Source organism: Agelaius tricolor, unplaced genomic scaffold, assembly GCF_023055355.1.
Source record: "Agelaius tricolor isolate 1412-34295 unplaced genomic scaffold, bAgeTri1.0.p SCAF_7, whole genome shotgun sequence".
Taxonomy (NCBI): domain Eukaryota; kingdom Metazoa; phylum Chordata; class Aves; order Passeriformes; family Icteridae; genus Agelaius; species Agelaius tricolor.
The window spans coordinates 22,988,176-22,997,562 of record NW_027269267.1 but is presented as its reverse complement, the minus strand read 5'-3'; positions in this window follow the sequence as shown (position 1 = coordinate 22,997,562).

The following is a 9,387-nucleotide window of genomic DNA, read 5'->3' as shown; positions in this document are numbered from 1 at the left end:
ATATTGAATAACATAATGAAGAGACAAAATAAAATATCTATGACAAGAAAGATTTTGTTAAGTGGATTTACATAAGCCATATATTTATATCAAGCTGTTCTCATCTTACTTGCTATCAACTCAGCCACACAAAAATAAAACATGAATAGCAACAACAAATGTGATGTATTTTCAATGTTACTCTAAAAAGGTAATAGTCACAATTACATGCTACCTGAGTGGCATTGATACTTTCCTGAAAATTTCTTCTTGACAAGTTAAACGTCACATTCATTTTACAGTGTATTACATTACTTTGTGTACTTAAAGCTTTCAAGAGCTAAGGCATGACATAACATTTTTGCAATACTCTTCAACATGTTAGCAAAGAAATTTCTCCTGAAGAAGAGGAAGTTGTTTGTGAGGCCCTGTGAAATATATATATTTCTGTATTGTGAAAACAAGGACTCCATCCATAACCCACTGTATTACAGTATGGAGACCAAAAGAGAGTAAGTCCGGCGAAAAAAAGTTCAATATTCATTTTTTTTAACCTCAGTATAAAATGTCAACTCTGGACAGGAGGAGAGCAGACTTCAGGCTGTTTAGGGAACTAGTAAGTAAGTCCCCTGGATAAAATATTTTTGTAGATGCTGGCATCCATTAGTGCTGGTCACTTTTTAAACATCACCTCCTAAGGGCACAGGAGTAGGCAATTCCTAAATGCTGCAAATCAAACAGAAGAGGAAGAAGGCTGGCTTGAATGAACAAGATTCTTCTTTTGGAATTAAGATGGAAAACAAAAATTCTTGTTCAGTGGAAGCAAGGTCTCAGACAAATGTGCAAGTGGAAGCAAGGTCAAGTTATGTGGGAAGAATACAGAAATGCTGCTTACCACTGGAAGGAGAAAATACATGTGGCCAAAACTCAAATTGAGATGAAGCTGGACTGAAATGCTGGGGGCAGTAAATAGAGTTTTTTCAAATATATTAATGGCAAAAGGCAGTGTAAAAATAACATCACTTCATTGCAGGATGAGGATGGTCACCTCACAAACAGGGACATGGACAAGGCAGAGGTGTGTTACACATTCTTTGCCTCTGTCTTCAATATGGATGACAGGCCAAGGGGGTCTCAGTGTCCTGTGAGAATGACCAAACCCAGTTGGCACATCTACCTTGGAGCCAGCTGGATTTGGCTCTGCTGGACACGGAGGAAGCTTCTGGTGGCTCTCACAGAAGCCATCCTTGTAGCCCTCCTGTACTAAAACCCTGGTCATATAAACCCAATACATGTACAATTCTAGATTAAAAGTAGGCTTGTTCTTGAATCTGGTTCCTCAACTTATCCTAGAGCTATGATGGGAAAAGACTTTACACCTCCAGTTTTCTATTATGTTTCCTGTTCCTTCATCATCCCTTCCATTTTTCTCATGCTAAGTGCATAAATACACTATCCTGACAATCTGTCTGAGGTTGTTTAGCTCACACTGGTAGCCACCAATTCATTCTGTCTGCAATATGCCTTATCTTACATTGTATCCAATATGGCATTCTGCTTCTTCACAAGCTTAATTTAGTACTCTGCTATTGGGAAAAAACTAAAAGTAAGGGGTGCTAAATGATGAATAGACTCTGAAACTGGTCATTTATGTCCATTAAATTAAAGCAATATACAGATTAACAATACATGTTAATGTCTTGGAGAGGGCAGTTTCAGTTGCACTTCAGAGTTTTTCTGAGTGGACAGGTATCCATCGCTAGCTATGCTAAGAAACCTGAGAAAGCTGAGACAGTGAAGAGTACATAATCTTGTTTTGAGAGCCCAGTTATACAAGAAAGCTAACAAAGAACTAACTAGAGGAAAATTATTCATAGGCAATCAAATTATGTGCATAGGCAATCAATTATGTGAAAGCTAAAAAAGAGATAAATATGTTTTCTTGTCCAAATATGTTTTCTGGTAACTCAGAAGCTATCAACTGAGAAATAATAATTGATATTGCAGTCATAAACTAAAAAGAATTTGTACAGTGCATTTATTCACTTTGCAACTTTCAAGATAGTTCTTGTACCACTGTTACCTTATTTAAAGCCTGAGTTTGTTTAGCTAGATTAAAAGTAGGCTTTTAATCTAGCTTAATAAAGCTTTCTGCCAACAAATCTAATTAAATTTTCTATGCCTGATAAAATAATGTTTTCCAACTAACATTCTTTAAGTGCTTGAAAACCATCATTGAACCACCTGCAAACTTTTATTAACAAACAAGTAGATCAGAATCTCTGGGTTTAGATTTCGGGGGGAACAAAACCTTGTCAAGAATCCCTATGACTGTTTCTTTGCATCTGTAATTTTTGCTTGCTATTTAGAATAGGAGATTTTAGTGCCAAAAGGAATGATCCCATGTTGATTGTATACGAAAGTACTGAATTTTTCCTCCCGTGCAGTTACATTTTTATTCCTATTTGGATAACAAATTGGATAATAATGTCACTAGTTGCTTTTGTTTTGTTGATTTTCGTAATTACCACAAGTCTTCTCTAAGCCACTGTTTTCAGAGAATATATGTATAGAAAATATAACTGTACAGAAAATATAACTTGTAATTCATTTTTTTTCTTGCAATTGTGTTAGGAGAAACCTTGTTCCAGTGCAAAAGGCTTACTAAGGCACTCAGATCACTACATAATATTTTTTCCCTGTTGCTGAACACCTGAGTCATCTCCAAATAAAATGTGTAAATTATTTTCTTTCATTTAATTGTTAAGAATAATTAATGAATGGTTAAGAAAAATAATAAAGATCTTCTTAAGTGTCATGTCTTCATTTAAGTTTTACATTTATATTGAGGCAAGTTATTTAGTCATTTTTAATCCCCATAAGCAATGTCATCTTAAGTTCCATTCTATCTTTTGCTGAGATATGTGTGATATGTAACAGATCAAGTACTTTGTGACAATGAAAGTGAATCACATCAAAACTATTACAAGCACAAAAAAACAAGTAGTTTTATCAAAAATGTTACCAAAATAATTCTGAAGGATGTTTTTTGGTTTTTTTTTCTGTAAACTATACTTGCTAAAATAATTTTCATTGCTGTTCTTTATTTATTTGTTCATTTTTTCAGTTTTAAGGTGTTCCTTATTTTGTCCAAGATCGGTATTCTGGTGAGCCAATAGCTAAGTAAGACGCCTATGTAAACATTTATAAACAGTGTCACACCAGCTGTCTTTCAACACTAAAATATTTCTAATATCTTATGACTTACTGAAAACCTGATTCTATTGAAAACCAATTCACCTGATTCTTTTGAAGCTCTGAAATGATAATTACCTCACCAGTAAAAATGTAGTGAGACAAGATGTCACATGCAATCATGGTAGACCATATATAGTGAACCTAGAGGGTTGTTGGTTGAGATTTTTGTTTTGTCAGTTGGTTATGCTTGTTCTGTTGTTTTGGTTTTTTTTTTCTACAAAGTGGATTCATTTTTTTTTCCTGGAACTGAAAAGAATGTGATCTAACATAAATTGTGCCAAAAACCCCACATATATCAAACATAGCAGTTGATGCAGACTGCTAGAGTGAATTATTTGCCTTGTAATCAGTATGTGTTCTGCTATTGACTCCCATCAAGACAGGATTATATTCCTTTTTACAGTAAGATTTTGATGTGTGAGACAGTTTGCTTCTCTAGAAATACATAGAGGGGGTTTTTTAGCACTTTTATGGATTCTTTGTTCTCCAACCTGTAAAATTCTTTATCTGGGGAGTTGTAGAAGGCCTAGGAAAAAGATGAATTTACTTCATAGTTGAATTGTTTCATAAGTCTACTAGTAACAGTAATAATAGTAATAGTAGTTACATTCAAGCAGCTTTCTGTAGTTGGAACTCAATTTAATCATTGTTTGTCTAATCTAACACAGTTACTTTGCCAAAAATCAGTCACTAACTATTGCTAAACCCAGTCTTATTTAAGATACAGGTATATTTGATTAATCAGCCTCATACAGAACCTTTGTGAAATTGTTACTAAACATATACAGAGAAACAGAATATCCTATCTTAAACAGATAATTAGCTGCAATTCTTGGAAAAAAACTCCAAAAATAAAAGGGAATGTTCTTCTAATGTCTCTTATTCCCTTGAAAAGAGAAAAGGGTATGAAATTATAAAAGAGCACAATATTCTTGCATTTAGTGTCTTATTTTCTTGCAGGGTCATGAAAAACCCTATCTTTAGAGATTGAGGTGAGTGGAAGCTTTTTTTAATGGAACTGAAGGTCACAACAGATGATTTAGTAGTTTTATTGCCACTGGGAAGAGAGCTCAGTGTAATATCAAAATGAAACAGCAGTACAAGTGAAAACAAAAGCAATTATAACATACATGATTTAGGGTCATGTTCCTGTGTTACATTTCAAATCAACTAAACTAATCAGTCCTTGGATTGTATTTGTTCTAAACCTAAAATTCCCTAAGGCTAGTTTGACAAGCCTAGAAAGAAATCAATTCATGAGTAAATGATAGCTTAAAAAAACACCTTCAAATACGGATGAAAAGTATATAATTGCATCATATTAATTCAAAGCTACATTTGTCATGAGAAAAATTCTTCACATATTCACTAAACTATAATCTTGTTAAGATCTATAAACATATATAATTACATTTTCATTTTGAAATAATGCTTCACTTACAAGATACAAGTATGATCAAACTGGAAAGTTTTGTTTTCAGCAACATTGATTTCTACTGGTTTCTAGGTAAGTTCCTTAAAATCACCATCCAAAAGTAATACTGGAAAAATGGAAACTCACTCTGTCTCTTGAACAGACTATGAATATCTCAGGATATCTGGAATCTGGACAGAGCCAGAGCCAAAGTGTATATACATATGTATGTACACATTTTCAGAACTAATCATTCAGCAATAACTTGATAATTGTCATACTTATATTCCATTAAGGTTAATGAGATTTAAATACATAATTAGTACCTATGTTGTACATAATACATCTGCAGAGGGATTATCACAGTATCATCTAAAATTAAAATTAAAGTTTTCTTTAGAGAAATGAAGAATACATTGGACTTTTTATATGAATATTTAAAAGATGAAAGATTCCTTATGCTCTGACTTTGTGCTCCCTATTTTCTTCTTTTTCCATGCACTGTTGAGAAACACCATACAGCCAGTTTCATCTAGATCACTAACATTTAATGACAGCTAAAACCAGGTGATTGTCAGCCTTAGTGAGTGGCAGAAGAAAAGGTATTACTTGAATATTCTATCAAATGACTTATTTTTCATAGACTGGTGAACACACATTATTTACTTGCATTTCTAAACACATAATTTTTATACAAAATACCTATGATCTACAAGGCAAGACAAGGAATGAGCAACATTGCCTTTGCTCATTCCTTTTATTTTTGTTATATTGAGTCAAGTGGTTCTCCTCTGGCAAACCTCCATTTTCCTCCTTTTCTTCTTTGCATTATTTTTTCTAAGAGCCTCTACCAAAAAATCTCTGCTGAAAGCTACTGTTAAGTATATGAGACTTTCCAGAGAGCAAAAGAACTTGCAGAATTAATAAAACAGAGCTACTGACATAAAAAACTATATCAATTGGTTTAGTATGCATCAATGCTATTGGAAGAATTTTCAGCAGAGGCGCTGATTTGGCCAATTAAGTCAGTATTAACATTAACTATATACCAAACATAAAATTCTACAGGAAACAAACAAACAAAAAGAAAGTATCTTCCCAAAGTGGTCTGTGGCTGTTGAATGCTACTGCCACTTTTTAACCACTTTTTATGTCATAAGCAATAAATTAAAAAGAGTCATAGAACTTGGCATGGGCAAAATATATTTAAACTGCAGCTCCTAATACACTTTTATTCTATTAGAACTGCTCTTCTCAATAACCCTTGTGCCCAGTTTGGGAGACAGGCTGGGAGCTACTCTCAGTAGGCAGCTTACTGAAGCCACACTTTTCAGGGCTCTGAGAGCTTAGTGGCATGGCTTTGGCCAGTCTGAAAAAAGGCTGCAGTGACAATGAGTGGCCCCAGTAAATATTTAGTTATTACATCAACAATCTAACCTCAATAACCTTAACCAAAAAGATAATTTGTGAGAAACTTCAAAGAGTATGTGAATAAAAAAAAAAATAATCCTAACACAAATGGAAAGAAAGAAAAAGCATTTTGTACATTGGAAAAAACTTATCTTAAAAAACCATATTTAGAAAAGTATAAAGAATAAAATAACTGGTCTGAGTACCTATTGTTTTCTGTCAAGTCCAGCATGCCTTTGTTTTTGTAGTTACTCAGAAGAATGTAGACCAACCTTTATGGGGTTATATATATTATATATATATATATATATATATATATATTATATATATATGTGTGTTGGGTTATATATATATGTGTGTATATATATATGTGTATGTATGTGTATATATATATATATATATATACACACATATACACACATGTATATATGTGTAGAAATATATATATTATATATGCACATATGGCATTACTATGACAACCTCTTTGTTTTACAACATTCATCAAAGATAGTTAAAATTATGTCATAACAAGAAAGGAAACCATGAGGAAAAATTAAGAAATATAGCTATAGACAAACAAAAGAAGGAAAAAATCACCTTACGAAAGTTTCTATTAATTTCTTATCTTTTGAATTGGACCTTCTAGTAAAGTCATATAAATAGGATGGGGAATTAGTTATGAATGCAGAAGTATAAAGATACTTTAAAGAAGCAGATTAAAAAAGAAATCCAAGAAGATGTATGCTAAGTTTAAAGGCTTCCCTTGTAAAAATCTTCAAGGGAAGTCCAAATTTTTAGCAGATACAATAAAGATATGTCTGCATTTAGAACGTCAGACTACATAGATCAACAGGGAAGTAATCTGTGCCTGGAGATGACTGTTGAATAAGATGGTTTTGAAAGAGAGCATTCAAAACCTCATTAAAAACTCAGGCTATTAAAAGGCCACCAGTAGAACTAATGTGATTTTTTTTCAGGGCCTCAACATTCTGTGAATGATATGGGAATGACATGATCCACAAATATTATTTAATTGAGAAATGATAGTTTCTGTCCTAATTGTTGTTGTCCTTAGGTGAGAGTGTTGAGGAGGAGGGCAAGGAGAACTACATATCCTTTTTCCTTCACTGATAACATAGATTGTGAGTGAGTTTTCAATAATCACCTTATTGATGTATCTGAATGAGCATTCTCATTCTCCATTAGAAACACTGAAAAGAAATTGAAAGATTATAAGGAACTAGCATATTTTTTACCAGGCTTGAAAATAGGTTAAGGGTACAAAAAAAAAAGTCTACAGTGCTGAAGTAAAAGAGAATCTGGAAGTAGTGAAACTGGATGAGAAGTTACATATATTTTCATTAAGGTTATAGTCAGGATAGAGATAATTTTAAAAAATTGGAAGATTCTGCTTAGAGTCCAGCCTACTTTGAGGTAGAACAGACCATCCCTCTGTTCTTCAAAGAACACTGAAGACTTTCATCTCTAAAACTTATGTATGCGAAAATGCTTAATAAAAAAGTCTCAGTTCATTTTCATCCTAATTCATGCATCTTTACAGATTTGATGATTTCAGTTCTAGCTATTCCCTTTGAATTATCAATCTTCAAAGTTTTTCCTGAAGTTAGCTAGCTCTTCACCAGATGTTTGCACATACATAATATAGTATAAAACAAAGAAACCAGAAAAAGCAGTTTCACCATAAATGTTTGTAGTCCCAGGTAGACAAAGAATATTTCTTATTCAAGACTTTCCACGTACAAGAAGCTGTGTGTTTCTTGTTTGTCTTCAATCCAGTTCAGCTAAAAATATAACATTTAAAATCAAATAAAATTGATAGGACTCATATTAACTATCTTCTGGGTGGTATTCAAGGCTTTTAGTTTTGTTTTTTTTTTCCTCCTTAAGAATCAAAATTTACAAACTTCACTGTGACATACCAGCCTACTAATTCCCTAAGTCCAGGCTTTGTCAAAATGGCTGATGCTTGTTCTCTTGCTTCTTTGTTCTGTCCTGCTTTGTTATGTTGAACCATGAATAGCCAAACTAAATAACTATGTATTTTGTACCTTAACTCACATGATATGCTGAAAACAAAGTAGCTGATTAGTTGAAGTTTCATTCAGATCAAGATGCAAATATGTGGATGATTTCTGAAGAAAATGCTTCTTGGTCATCTTTGCATCCAAGATGTATGCTCTTCACTGAAGATAAGAGACAGATTATTTTCTTGATCCAGTTGATTTTGCAAGTGCTCCCTGAGTGGCAGAGTTTTGCTACTGGAATTTCAGGTAGGGCTATTCTGCTTATGACTATATTTAACTAAGTGTCTGTACTTGAACCTGGAGCATGTGTTATATTCAAACAGAACTTTCATGAGTCAAATTAAAGAAAATGAAAAGCTGCATTCTTTTTACAGTTTACACAGAAAGTTTTTAGATACATAAATAGAAATAGCTTACAAAGAAATTGTTTACAGATATAATCATTTGAAAACAGAACTGAAAAAATAAGGCTTGAATGACTTTCAAGAACAAGCAGCAGAGAAAATTCCTATCTAAAAGCTCTGATACAATCAAGCAATAGAGATTTCAAGACTGCATGACCACCTGACATTGGGCATTAAAAGCCAAAGTATTAAACTGTTGAAACCCCAAGAAGCCTGAGTCATCTTGTTAAGTGCTGGATTTGTAACTATTTTAAAAGATAAATCTGACAGAATCTGTGTGAAACCTTTTGGAATATTTTCCCATCAAAATGCAAGGCTTCGAACCAGTCCAGACATGCAGCTTAAAACAGTATATTCCTTAACTGGTAATTGGAACAGCTGTAAAAACCAGAGTGTGCAAGATTTGAGCTGAGAAGGGCTAGCTGTGCAAAAGATAGAAACAGAAAAGATTAAAACAGACCCTGACAGATGGGATTCTTTTTAATACAATGAATCATAAGCAAACAAGGAGGAGCTTGCAGAAATGATTGAAAGAAATTGTGTGACAATATCTATCCAAAGAACGTGTAATCCTTTAGTAATCAAGGAGTCAAAAAACTGTAAAGAAGAGTAAAAGCAGAACAAATATTAAAAAAAAAACACTTAATGGATAGAATTTCTTGAACTGAGTATTGAACATATTTTCTTTTGGTGTGATATAAATTGGTGCCATTTTGAAGCAATTGCATAACAATCAAAATGGAATCAGAAAGTAAATGGACAAAACAGAGGCTGCCGCTGTGCTGGCAATAACAGTCATGTTCTCATTTCAGTTGACACTGTCAGATGGTACAGCAAGCTCCAGGACTAAAGTGTTATATGTTTGGTTCTTATCAAC